The sequence below is a fragment of the Engystomops pustulosus genome, chromosome 1 (assembly GCF_040894005.1).
Source record: "Engystomops pustulosus chromosome 1, aEngPut4.maternal, whole genome shotgun sequence".
Taxonomy (NCBI): Eukaryota; Metazoa; Chordata; class Amphibia; order Anura; family Leptodactylidae; genus Engystomops; species Engystomops pustulosus.
This window is the reverse complement of record NC_092411.1, coordinates 162,723,918-162,737,502: the sequence shown is the minus strand read 5'-3', so window position 1 is coordinate 162,737,502 and position 13,585 is coordinate 162,723,918.

Genomic DNA, 13,585 nt, shown 5'->3' with positions numbered 1-13,585 from the left:
ACTCCAGCAGAGGTGGCCGTATCCGAGGAATCTCGTTTCTAAGGGACCATATGACTACATTTATGAGAAATTATCTTCATATGGGAACATTTTTTTAAATAACATCTAATTGAAGAAATATTTACATAAGGCAAATGAATTCAATTAACCCCCTACGGGACTCAGCCTCTTTTGGCCTTAAGGACGCAGCCCCATTTTTCAAATCTGCCCTGTGTCACTATAAGTGGTTATAGCTTTGGAACGCTATGAGATATCCAGGGGATTTTGAGATTGTTTTCTCGTGACATATTGTACTTCAAATTAGTTTAAAAATTTGGATGAAATCTTGTGTTTAGTTATGAAAAAAAACTAAATTTGTAAAAAATTTGTAAAAAATCTTTGTTTTCAAAGTTCTAAATTCCCTACTTTTGATGCAGATAGTCATAGCACCCAAATAAATTCATAACGTACATTTCCCAAGTGTCTGCTTTATGTTGGCATGGTTTTTTAAGATTCCACATATTTTACTAGAATGTTATGAGGCTCAGAATTTGGGTGCCATTTTTAAAATTTTTGGGAAAATCACTAAAACTAATATCTAGATGGACCTGCTCAACTTTTAATTGACCGTGAGAGGCCTAAATAATAGCTAGACTCATAAATTACCGCACTATGGAAACTACACACCTCAACGTATGAAAAACATTTTTAAGATGTTTGTTAACCCTTTAGGTCAGTGATGGCTAACCTATGGCACTGGTGCCAGAGGTGGCACTCGGAGCCCTTTCTGTGGGCACTCAGGCCATCACCAGAGATACCTTAAACCGACATCGGCCTCTTTAGCTGTTTTGGCAGTTTTCCCTGGTGGAGATTTTAAGTATTTATCTAATTTGGTGGTTACTGACTTCTCACGAGGGGAGCTGACGCCAGTTGACTTACGGGGGCCTTTGGGGGGCATTTTGGCTACAGATAATGCAAAAAAAAAAAAATAATAAAAATACGTGCCTTAAGCCAAGAGATACTGAGAATTAAGTAACTGATGGTATTTACTTTCTACCTATTGACCCCTTTAAAAAGAAACAACGTACATAAAAAAGTACATTACATTGGAAACAAGTCAGCAATATGTACATCACAACTAGAAACGTGCCATAGGTGACCCGGGTTGCACTGTACCCCAAAAGAGAACACTCTCCAATTGGCAGGAGTCTAGGCCATAGAAAGAAAAAAAAAAAAAAAAAAAAAAAAAGAAGCCAAGGGCCAAGTCGATCAGGGGCCTCTCTGCCCGCGGACACTAGCGGTGTCACACGTCCAAGTTAATATAGTCGAATGATGGAGAAAGAGTCTTTGACTCGTGGCCAACCCCGGTCTCCAAACCAGACTGGGAAAGCGATACCCGAGCGTCCGCCAGCAAGTTCAACAGGCCGGGTTTTAACAAGCCAGTGGCCTAAAATAATGTCTAGTCATCAAGTGCAAGTCCAAGGGGACAGGGCCGCACAACGCTTATTTAATAGCAGATGTTAGTACTGGGCCACACTCTAAGGATTGTAGACATAAGTGCAAAATGAAAGCAAAAGGATTGTTTTACGTTACCAAACACCTCTCCGTCCGGGTCTACGGTGTTGGTGCGCGTTCCTGTCCTCTCCTATGTGCAAGGGAGCTGCCGTTTTCGGAGTCACGTTTCGCTCCCCGGGTCCAAGTGCCTCCCTGATGCAATCCTCCTGCAGCTTTCCTTTACCCCAACAGAGGTTAGTAATCGATCGTATCGCCCTGGTGGTTTAACATCGGCAGCCAATGTACAGTTACGACAGCGACCAGTGGGCGGCGGCAAAGGGTCAGCGTCTCATTCCTCCGTGCGTCGCACGGCATCAATTGTGTCGCCCCGATGATTCACTGTGGCAACATCCAGTGATGAACAGTGACCTGGAGGAAGCCCAATCCCGGCAGCTAGAAGTCGTCAGCGCTTCATTCCTCCGTGCGTTGCACGGCGTCCACTGTGTCGCTCATATGTGTCTCTGTGGCCACCTGGAGGGAGCCCAGTCGCAACAACCAACGGTCATAGGGAAACCATTCCTCCTTGTGTCGCACGGCGTCTGCTGTGTCGCCCCGATGCTCCACCGCAGCGGACTCCAGCGACGGGCAGCGACCAATGCAGCGCGGAATCGGCGTCAACCTCCTCTGTGCGCCGCACAGAGACAGACCCAGGTAGCCTGGAGGGAGCCTAATTGCGGCGGCTGGCGGTCATCGGCATGATGGGGGGGGGGCGGGACGGCTCCACGGGAGTGGCTTGTTACGTCATGCCACACCTGCTCTCTCAGGCCATCACCAGAGATGACTCCAGGTATCTTCCTGCAGTCCCAGACAGCCGAGGACTTGCTGTGCACAGAAGTATTTTAAAGTGACAGCTCTACCTAGGACTATTTTCTGCTTTATTTGTGTCCTCAGAGTGCTGGTATCAATGAAAACTGTGACAGAGAAGGGAGTATAAATCACAAATTAAATTTCTGTGTTGGCACTTTAAATAAGCGGGTCTTGATTGTAGTTTGGGCACCCGGTCTCTAAAAGGTTTGCCATCACTGCTTTAGGTGTTTTATAGGGGTTAAAACAAAATGGAGGTGTGGTCTACAAATTGTAATATTTTTTGACAATACATTCATTTTGGGTGGAAAATTAAACATTTGTAATGGATAAAATGAAAAAAAGCTCCACAAAGTTTGATACGCAATTTCTATCGAGATCACCGATACCCTATATGTGGTGGTAACCTGCTCTATGGGCGCACGGCCGGGCATAGAAGGGAAGGAGGCGCCATGCAAATCAGATTTGCTATGTCACATTGTACAGGCTATAATTTTTTTTGTTTTTTTATTTTGGACCTATAGGGGCTTATTTTTTTGCCACATGAGATGCACTTTTCTGGTACATAATTTTGGGGCATCTATAGCTAATTGGTGAGATTTTATTAACTCTTTGTTGGTGGAGGAAATGAAAATCATCAATTTTTTAGGAACTTTTTTTGTATTTTTTTTTGGGCCATTTATCGTACCGTAAAAATAGTATATTATTTTTATTCTATGGGTCTCCACGATTACGAAAAGACCTTTTTTTTCCTGTGTCCTGTGTGTTCCCTGTGTGATCGCCTTGTGTGATCCCACGTGTCTTCCGTTTTTCCCTGTCTGTCCCTTCTGAACCCAAACGCACTTTTCAGTGCGCTGTGTTAGCGTTGTTCTGCACTGGACGCACTTTTCAGTGCGCCGTGTGAATAGCGCTGCACAGAATCTTTAGCAGTCTTAGCAGTAGTTAGTTTGTCTTAGGGCAAGCTAGGTGCATTTGTAGCGCCTTTTTGCGCGGTGCACATAGGTTTTTTTTTCGGTGCCTGGTAATATTTTTTTTCCAGAGCGCCGTAGGTGTACCCGTACTTAGCTATTTTTTGTGTGTGCCATCTGTGCGGCTTGTCCGTGTAGTTTAGTGCGCATTCTTTTTTTTGTGTGCTATCTGTGCGGCTTGTCCGTGTAGTTTAGTGCGCATTATTTTTTGTGTGCCATCTGTGCGGCTGGTCCGTGTGGTTTGGTGTGCATTATCTTTTTTTTTGTGTGCTATCTGTGTGGCTTGTCCGTGTAGTTTAGTGCGCATTATTTTTTGTATGTGCCATCTGTGCGGCTTGTCCGTGTAGTTTGGTGCGCATTATCTTTTTTTTTTGTGTGCTATCTGTGCGGCTTGTCCGTGTAGTTTAGTGCACATTATTTTTTGTGTGTGCCATCTGTGCGGCTTGTCCGTGTAGTTTGGTGCGCATTATCTTTTTTTTTTGTGTGTGCTATCTGTGCGGCTTGTTCGTGTAGTTTAGTGCACATTATTTTTTGTGTGTGCCATCTGTGCGGCTTGTCCGTGTAGTTTGGTGCGCATTATTTTTTTTTTTTGTGTGCTATCTGTGCGGCTTGTCCGTGTAGTTTAGTGCACATTATTTTTTGTGTGTGCCATCTGTGCGGCTTGTAGTTTGGTGTGCATTATATATTTTTTTTTTGTGTGCCTGCTAGACGGTTTATCCGTGTAGCTTGGTGCACATTATCTAATTTTTCTAGTTCTCTATTTTTTTTTGTGTGCAATGTCTCAGAAGACGTACACCGTGTTGGAGGCATATAACATGCTTGCCTCTGACACCGAGTCAGCTAGTGGGGATGATGGTCCCTTTTACCTATCATCATCCTCCTGCTCATCTTCCAGTGACCTGGAAGGACCCCCAAGAAGGCGCCGTAGGGTTCCAGGGACTTCTGCAGGAGAAGTGCCTGGGACTTCTGCAGGAGAAGTGCCTGGGACTTCTGCAGGAGAAGTGCCTGGGACTTCTGCAGGAGAAGTTTCTGGGACTTCTGCAGGAGAAGCGTCTGGGGCTTCCACTGACCCCACATGGGTAGCCCCAGATAATTATACCCCTCAGGTCCCTGACTTTTTGGGCCATCCTGGAATTAACTTTGACACGACAGGCCTCAGAGCTGTGGACTTTTTAAAGTTTTTTTTTGATGAGGCGCTGCTGAATATTATTATATTTCAGACAAATCTCTACGCTGCACAACATATTGCCCAAAACCCCACGTCCTTTTATGCACAACCCTACAGGTGGACCCCTGTCACTGCAGCAGAGATGCACAAGTATTGGGGCATAATACTCCTTATGGGGATAGTAAAAAAGCCTTCATTCAGGGACTACTGGAGCTCAGATATACTGTACCACACCCCCATGTTCCGCATGGCAATGAGCAGGATGCGCTTTGAAGCCATCCATAAGTTTTTGCACTACACTGACAACACACAGTGCCCACCCAGAGGTGACCCCAGTTATGATCGGTTATTTAAGGTCAGGCCCATATTAGATCATTTTAGTGCCAAGTTTGCCCAGGCGTATACCCCCGCCAAACATGTGAGCATAGACAAGTCCCTGGTACAATTCAAAGGGAGACTTCACTTCCGCCAGTACCTGCCCAATAAGAGGGCAAGGTATGGTGTGAAGATGTATAAGCTGTGCGAAAGTTCATCAGGGTACACATACAAGTTCAGGATATATGAAGGGATGGACTCCACTATAGTGCCCCCAGAATGCCCCCCCTTCCTGGGTGTTACAGGGAAGATAGTGTGGGATTTAGTGCACCCACTGCTGGACCAGGGCTACCACCTCTACCTGGACAATTTCTACACCAGCACCACCCTGTTCAAGTGCCTCACTTCCAGAAATACTGTGGCATGCGGCACTGTACGCAGAAATCAGAGAGGTCTCCCTAAGTCGCTGCTTGGGCAAAAACTTAAAAGGCACGAAAGCAGGGCACTATGCAGCGACTCTGTATTGTGTGTTAAGTACAAGGACAAGAGAGAGGTCCTTGTATTAACCACAATACATGAGCACACCACCACCCCTGTCCCAGTACGAGGTGCCAGTACAGAAACCCCCAAGCCAGACTGTATTTTAGATACCAGGTGCTTCAGCCGTACAATGCCATGCGGAAGTCGAGGGTGTGGTACAAGAAGCTGGCCGTGCACATCATGCAGATGGCATTGTATAATGCTTATGTGCTGCATCGATATGCCAGCCAGAGGGGAACTTTCCTGGAATTTCAAGAGGTGGTAATAAAGTACTTTCTTTTTGGAGACCAGGAAGGGGGGAGTGCTAGCACACCTGGTAGTGAGGCCCCATCACGTATTGTACCAGGGCAGCACTTTCCAGAAGTAGTTCCCCAAACAGCCAGCAAGGGAAGGTCACAAAAGAGGTGCAGGGTGTGCTCCAAAAATGGCATTCGGAAGGACACCATTCATCACTGTGAGACATGCCCAGAAAAACCAGGGTTATGTATGAAGGATTGCTTCCGAATTTATCATACATCCCTGGATTTTTAGAGTACCCTGTTGTTACCCTGACGCACAGCTTATACATCATGCCGCATGCCGCACCTTCCCTTCTAAGCCCTGCCATGTGCCCAGCCTGTAGATTACTGTCCCGTATGCTTTACCCGGGAAAACATGCATCATGATTTTTAGGGTGTTTGTCTCCCATGGCAGCAGCTGGGCACAAAATGACATAATGGATATTTTTTACTATGCACTATCCATTATGCACTTTTTCAGGGGTCCACCTGTGGGGTTAAAATGCTAACTATACCCCTAGATTAATTCATGGAGGGGTGTAGTTTCCAAAATAAGGTCAGTTCTTAGGGGTTTCTACTGTACTGGCCCCTATTGGCATCTACAAATCTTTCATGATGCCAAAAAAAAAAAAAAGAAGCACAATGTCTGTGCTCCAACAAGTTATTCCCTTTTGAGCCCTGCCGTGTCTCCATCCTACAGATTATTGCCTCCTATGGGGTATTGCCCTAACCGGGGTAACCCGCAGAATGATTTTTGATGTGTTTTTCCCCAGTGGCATGAGTTGGGCAAAATACTTTTGTCACTTCAATGGCATATTTGATAAATTGCAATACAATTGTTTCTCTGCACTACTCACTTTGTATTACATTTTAGCCAGCACCTTAGGGGTTAAAATGCTCATACAAGCCTACATACATTCTTTGAGGGGTGCCCTTTCCAAAATTGGTTCACTACTTGGGGGTTTCTATTGTACTGGTACCTCGGGGGTACCCCCCATTACCAATCTAGTGAAAACGAATCTTGAAAACCTAAATTGTGCTTCTTTCTTCCTGACCCCTGCTGTGTGCCCAGCCTGTAAATTATTGGCACATGTGTGGTATTTCCGTACCTGGGACAACCCGCAGAATGATTTTTGGGGTGTTTGTCTAAAGTGGCATGGGTTGGGCACAGGACACGAGGAACTAAAATGACATTTTTGAGATAAAAACACAATTTTTACTCTGCACCCTATACTTTGCATTCAATTTTGGCCAGCGTGTTGGGGGTTAAAATGCTCATACAAGCCTACATACATTCTTTGAGAGGTGCCCTTTCCAAAATGGGTTCACTACTTGGGGGTTTCTATTGTACTGGTACCTCGGGGGTACCCCCCCATTACCAATCTAGTGAAAACGAAGCTTGAAAACCTAAATTGTGCTTCTTTCTTCCTGACCCCTGCCGTGTGCCCAGCCTGTAAATTATTGGCACATGTGTGATATTGCCGTACTCGGGACAACCCGCAAAATGATTTTTGGGGTGTTTGTCTAAAGTGGCATGGGTTAGGCACAGTACACGAGGCACTAAAATGTAATTTTTGAGATAAAAACACAATTTTTACTCTGCACCCTTTACTTTGCATTCAATTTTGGCCAGCGTGTTGGGGGTTAAAATGCTCATACAAGCCTACATACATTCTTTGAGGGGTGCCCTTTCCAAAATGGGTTCACTACTTGGGGGTTTCTATTGTACTGGTACCTTGGGGGTACCCCCCCATTACCAATCTAGTGAAAACGAAGCTTGAAAACCTAAATTGTGCTTCTTTCTTCCTGACCCCTGCCGTGTGTCCAGCCTGTAAATTATTGGCACATGTGTGGTATTGCTGTACTCGGGACAACCTGCAGAATGATTTTTTGGGGTGTTTGTCTAAAGTGGCATGGGTTGGGCACAGTATATGAGGCACTAAAATGACATTTTTGAGATAAAAACGCAATTTTTACTCTGCACCATTTACTTTGCATTCAATTTTGACCAGCGTGTTGGGGGTTAAAATGCTCACCACAACCACGATAAATTCTTTGAGGGGTCTAGTTTCCGTAATGGTATCATTTATTGGGGGTTTCTATTGCACTGGCACCTCACGGGCCCTGCCAACATGACATGGCACTCCAAATCCAAACGTGTGAAAACAGAGCTGGAAAATCAAAATTTCACTCCTTCAGTTCTCATCCCTTCTGTGTGCCCAGTCTGTAAATTATTGGCACATGTGTGGTATTGCTGTACTCGGGACAACCCGCAGAATGATTTTTGGGGTGTTTGTCTAAAGTGGCATGGGTTGGGCACAGTATATGAGGCACTAAAATGACATTTTTGAGATAAAAACGCAATTTTTACTCTGCACCATTTACACTGCATTCAATTTTGACCAGCGTGTCGGGGGTTAAAATGCTCACCACAACCACCGATAAATTCTTTGAGGGGTCTAGTTTCCGTAATGGTATCATTTATTGGGGGTTTCTATTGCACTGGCACCTCACGGGCCCTGCCAACATGACATGGCACTCCAAATCCAAACGTGTGGTGACATTTTGGGGGGTTTTCTATTGTACTTTTACTTCAGGGGCTCTTCAATTACACTGTGGCACCACAAAATATTTGCAGCCAAATTGGCCTTCCAAATTCCCAGTATCGCTAACTCTGTTCTGGACATCACTGTGCGGGGAAACAGCAGCTGACATCCACATGTCTGGTATTGCCATACTCGGAAGAAGCAGGGCAAGAAATTAGGAATATATATTTACCTCAAATTCCTTCGGAATGTATCCATTTTAGGGCTAAATTGGAAAGATTGAAATCAAAAATTGAAATTTCAAAATTTCCACTCCATTTTCATATGCTTCCGGAAAAATAATTAAAGGGTTAACAGACTTCTTAAATGCTGATTTGAATAGGTTGAGATGTTAGGTTCATAAAATGGTGTTACTTGTGGGGGTATATAGTACATAAGCCTTTATAGAGCACTTCCAAACTGAATTGATCACCAAAAAGTTCACATTTTTCAAATTTCAAGAAAATCTGAGAAGTTGCTACTAAAACTTCAAACCTTCTCACATCCATAAAAAAAATGGAAACTTAAAACAAATAATGGATATAAAAAGAAGACCAATGGCAAAAGGTTTCTATCAAAAAAAATTTGTGGTATCACTTTTTGTCTAAAAAGTATAACATTTGAAACTTTGAAAATAGTCATTTTTTTCAAATTTTTCCTAAATTTTTGAATTTTTACCCTCCAAAAAAGGAACGGATCACCGAAATGACACTACTAACATAAACTACAATGTCTCACGAGAAAACATTCTCAAAATCACAGAGATATCTTAAAGCGTTGAAAAGTTATTACCACAGGAAGAGACACTGGTCAAATTTAAAAAAAAAGTAGCGAGCCTTAACCTGGAAGGCTGCGTCCTTAAGGGGTTAAGGACCCTTTAGATCATAAATCCGATTCTAATAATAATAATAATTTCTTTATTTATATAGCAGCTATGAATGTCATTGTTCCAGTACAGTAGTCAGAGAAAGGGGAAGGATTTTATTCCCCTCTATTCTTAGTAAAAAAAACCAAATGGTTCTTACCGTTTAATTATAAATCTAAAGAAATTGAACAAATACAAAGGGTTCAAGATGGAATCAGTAAAATCTGCAGCTCGCCTAATAGGTTTAAATTATTTTATTTGCACAATAGATCTCAAGGATGCGTACTATCATATCCCCATTTGTCAAAAACATCAAAAATTTCTCAGATTTGCGATCCGATCTCTGAAAGGAGTAATTCTTTACTTTCAATTCAGGGCACTGCCATTCGGAATTTCATCCGCCCCACGCATATTCACCAAAATAATGGTGGAAGTAGTAGCGCACTTAAGAATGAAGAACATTGTGATTGTACCATATCTGGACGATCTGCTCTTAATTCGGCCTCTGTTCTGGCAATCAAGAGTTATTTACAGATCTCCCTGCAGTTTCTTCAGGATCTAGGCTGGGTAGTAAATCGAGAAAAATCCGACCTAACTCCGCAGAAGACGAAAACATTTCTAGGGGTAAGGTTAGACTCAACAAAACAGAGTTCTTTTTTACTGCAAGAGAAAGTTTTAAAATTGAAATAAGCCATAGGTCTTTTTCAGAAAAAGAAGAACCCACTAAATCTAAATTTCAGGGTAAACATCCCTTATCTAGTCAAACATTCCCTTACCTGGTGGAAAAACTCCCAAAACTTAAGGGGTTTGGTGGAACCGTACTCCAGCTCTCACAATCCGTACCAACGCAAGTCTGCAGGGTTGGGGAGCAGTACTTCCAGGTCTGCATCTTCAGGGGCAGTGGTACGAATTCACTTGCTCCATGTCCTCAAATTACAGGGAACTAAAAGCAGTCCTAGAGACTCTCAAAACAGTCCCTTAGTCCATAAAAGGACAACATGTCAAGATCCTTTCTGACAACACAACAACTATTGCATACCTTCGCAGACAGGGAGGTACGAAATCAAAAAGCCTGACAGACTTATCCCGTCAGATCTTCAAGTGGACAGAATCCCACCTCCTTTCCCTCTCGGCAGTTCACCTCAAAGGTACAGAAAATGTGGAAGCAGACTTTCTGAGCAGATTCATATTGGATCCAAACAAATGGTCCCTAAACCCTGAAAACTTCAAAGAAATATGTTCTATTTGGGGGACTCCTGTACTGAATCTATTTGCAACTCACCAAAACAAGACGTCCAACTTCTTTTCTCTGAATCCCAAGGACCTTCCAGCAGGCCTAGACGCCTTCAGCCAATCATGGGGAATAGGCCGAAAAGAAGCTGATTTCCAGTTATTCAGGAACTGTCTATAGACAGCCCCTTTTTTCTCCCCTACTGTCAGAATATTTTTACACAGTGTCCATTATGTCACCGGAACATACATCAGTTAAAACAGCCTGGATCCTGAGAGGACATTCCTGACAGCCAGTGGCCTCTCTAATGAAGTAATCAGTACCATTAAAGCAAGTAGGAAACCTGTAACCAATGCCATCTATGTGAAGATTTGGAAGAAATTTTCTTCTTGGTGTGGGGACCATCCTCCCATATTTGGCCAAATTTTAGATTTCTTACACTCAGGGTTTTCACTAGGACTCAAGACCAGTACCCTAAATGTCCAAATCTATGCGACTTTCCCCTGGCAGACCATCAGTGGGTTAAGAGGTTCATTAGAGGTTGTTCTCATATCAGACCACACATAAAAAAAATGGGTGCCCCAAGGGATCTTTCTTTAGTTTTAAACCATCTCACAGGGCCTCCCTTCGAACCTCTAGATTCAGATAAAATAAAAAATCTTACTCTTAAAACCACTTTTTTGATAGCTATTACTACAGCCTGAAGATTAGGTGAGATTCAGACCCTCTCCTGTAAAGACCCTTTCTTAAGAATACTAGGTGACAGAATAGTCTTTAAACTAGACCCCCTCTTTCTTCCAAAACTAGTTTCAGATTTTCACCGCACGCAGGAAATTGTTCTTCCCTCCTTTTATGCAAACCCTAGAACAGATTGTGGGAGAAGATGGCAAACCCTAGATGTGTACTACTTTATCTAGAAGCTACACAAGATTGGAGGAAAGACCAAAACTTATTGATAAATTTTGAAGGGAAAAATAAAGGGGGCAAAGCCTCCAAAGCAACATTAGCTAGATGGAGTAAGTCTACTATCATTCTCTGCTATAAGTCCGCAAACACTCCTCTTTTGGAAAACATTAAAGACCATTCTACTAGAGTTTTGGCAGCCTCATGGGCAGAAAAAAGAGATGCATCTCTAGAACAGATCTTCCGTGCTGCAACGTGGTCAAGTTCCTCAACATTTGCAAAACACTACCGCTTGGATATTGCCTCCCAGGGTGATCTGGGGTTTGGCAGAAAAATTCTCCAGGCAGTAGTCCCTCCCTAATAATGGTATGATCTGGTAAGTCTCCAGGTGGGGGCCGTCATGGGAACATAGTGGAAAATATAGAATTAGTCTTACCGGTAATTCGGTTTCCACTAAGTGACCATGACGGCCCCCCATTATTTCCTTCCTTTCCTTCCTTTCTCCTTGGTAATGGGTCCAAAATATTTTCTATATTCTTGCATCCTTCCAGGTGGTACTTTGTTAGACACTGGTGTTAGGTGCTAGGGAAGAGCCTTTTAACCTCTTTGTAACTTCCTGTTATAAGGAGCAACCTCCAAGTGGGGGCCGTCATGGTCACTTAGTGGAAACCGAATTACCGGTAAGACTATTTCTATATTTTTTCTCAAATTCTCTCCACATCAAAAACTTGAAAATGTCCCTTATCGCCTGTCTCTTTCTTCAACGGGCACTCTGACTTGGTCCGTCCGTCAAATCCAGAGGCTCTAAGTGTCTGTTTGCAAATCTGATCAAGTTTTCTCACTTGTATAATCATCAGATCCTCTGAAACATCCAAAAACCTTCAAACTTTTACTACTACTTTTCTTTTCACCACAATGCTACCAGCCCTTATGTTCCATTATCTGAACTTGCACTTTTCCAACAGTCCTACTTAACTCAACAGCCTTCTTTCTATGCACCTTTCCCTTCCCTGCATTGAACTATCACCAGCGCGCCAGTGGTTCCCTCTGGGAGGACATTCTTTCTCTTGCGAAACCGCAGCATAATTTGTCCAAGATCCGTACCGGTGCAGCTGCTCACCGGCCTAGGTGGAACGGGAGATTCGCATCATGGATGTGCAGCTGACAAATCTGCGGCAACTGTGTGATGCCATCATGTCAATATGGACCAAAAATCTCTGAAGAATGCTTCCAGCACCTTGTTGAATCTATGCCATGAAGAATTGAGGCAGTTCTGAAGGCAAAAGGGTGTCCAACCCGTTACTAGCATGGTGTACCTAATAAAGTGGCCGGTGAGTGTATGTAATCTGAAACTTACCGTGATCATGGTTTGATCAGTCCCAGTCTGGAAGCGGTGATCCCGAGGCTGCAGACGGTGCCGGAACGATTTCACAAGTCTATATAGAAAAATAGGAAAGAAACAGAAAAAGGAGGAACGTATAAAGCATAACAATATGAGACAGTTTCTTGATTGGAGAACTTTCAGATTGAAGTCACGTTCACATTCCTTTGCCATAAAACTTTGAGGTACGGTCTAAGATCTCGGCGCCATCTTGAGTTCATTGTTTCTATTACAGTACTTTTTAGGAAAATAAGACAAGTAGAAATGACAAGATTTGATCAGCTAGGTTTACCTTAACAATATTAGGTATTTTCTTAATTGTGGCGACCCATAGAATACATATAATATACTATTTTTATGGTATGGTAAACGGCCTAAACCCCCCCCCAAAAAAAAATCTTCCAAAAAATTAATGATTTTCATTTCCTCCACCAACAAAGAGTTAATAAAATCTCACCAATTAGCTATAGATGCCCCAAAATTATGTAACAGAAAAGTTCATCTCATGTGGCAAAAAAAATAAGCCCCTATAGGTCTACAGGTATTCACGGCGGCGGTCGGGTCGTGCTGCAGGGAGAGGGCTCACGGGCTGAGCCCTCTCCATAAAAGACCAAAAAACAAAAGAGCTTGCAAATGTAAAAAATTTCCACTTTATTCAAAATACCACATACAGTACCACATACAAAATACCACGTACACCACTTTCAGAAGGGATTCCTGAAAGTCGGAAGTATAGGGGGAACAAAACAATGTCCCAGATGGATATGGGACTGACACGAACCTATGGCCCCCCTACCCTGTTAATGCCTCAGAAATTGTGCCGAAAAGGGTATATGAGAAAATGTATTATGTCCAAATGTAGGACTAGTAGTGGGAGGCAGTCGACCTATATGCTATAATGACAGTACAATCAACCGGAGGTACCATCCGTTATTAATGGACAAAGTCAGAAAACAAAATCAAAAGGCAGGCCACACTTGCCTAAAGGCATTGTACAAATGGCACAGAGGCAGT